Source organism: Arachis ipaensis, chromosome B03 (assembly GCF_000816755.2).
Source record: "Arachis ipaensis cultivar K30076 chromosome B03, Araip1.1, whole genome shotgun sequence".
Classification (NCBI taxonomy): Eukaryota; Viridiplantae; Streptophyta; class Magnoliopsida; order Fabales; family Fabaceae; genus Arachis; species Arachis ipaensis.
This window is the reverse complement of record NC_029787.2, coordinates 1,521,791-1,522,851: the sequence shown is the minus strand read 5'-3', so window position 1 is coordinate 1,522,851 and position 1,061 is coordinate 1,521,791.

The window sequence follows — 1,061 nt, the reverse complement described above, 5'->3', positions numbered from 1 at the left end:
AGAAGCAAGTTAAGGATGGCAAGGTGAATTTTATTAAGGCAGAAGATAACTCAAAAGAAGAGAAGGCAGTTAAAGATTAGCTCAAGAAATAGTTTTCTGTTTATAAATAAGGATTATATATATAATTTATTTATACTCACAATATCTTAAAATTAAATTGTTCCTGTCCGGCTTAATAAGAGTCGGAGATCCATTCTACAAACTACTGACTCAACGGATTTTCGACTCGTGCACAAAGATGATCTGCGCGTCATTTTATTCTTCAAAAAATACTTGAATAGTTAGCAGAAATTTTTAAACGGACAGGCCCAATTCAGAGGACCTACCCGAGTACAAGGTATAAATGGAGAGGGACCTATCCCTCTTTAGAGATACGTCATTTTTACCCTAATTAACCGCCACATCGTACGGACGCTTACTTTAACATTAAAGTGTCTTTGCAGGTGACCTCATCCGCCGATCCACCGACAATCAGCACAATACCTCTTTATAAAATTCGGGTTCAGGTCCAGATACCACCTTCATTCAACTTGTTACTCACAATCCGACATCTATTCGATCCACCACTCTAGCGAACAACTGAACATAAATTAATTTTATATAACAACCTGTTTTAATTTACTCAAAACACATGAATGCTATATGTATAACTCTTATTAATCATTTTTTAGTATTAAATTTTTTGCTTTTTACACTATACTTTCCTTTTTTTTCAAGATTTTTGTGAATTCTTGCCGTGAAGCATGGAGACATGGAGAATAGAAAGAAATGACATATATTCTGACCCATTGTTATCCTTAATAACCAAAACATGCATATATTTCATCTTAGAATAATGAAAATGAAAATAAAATGAAAAATTTTGTCAATATCTCCAAGCTAACAATTTTAGGATTATTTTGCACTGATTTTGCCAATATTCTAATTTTTCAATTTCTTTATTTATCATCATCTTCACCAAACACTGGTCCTCTTTCTTGGTGGGATACCACCTCTCTAAGTCACATGCATGAATATTTTGTGGGCAATGCAAATGCAGACAATCAGTTCAGTAAAACTAT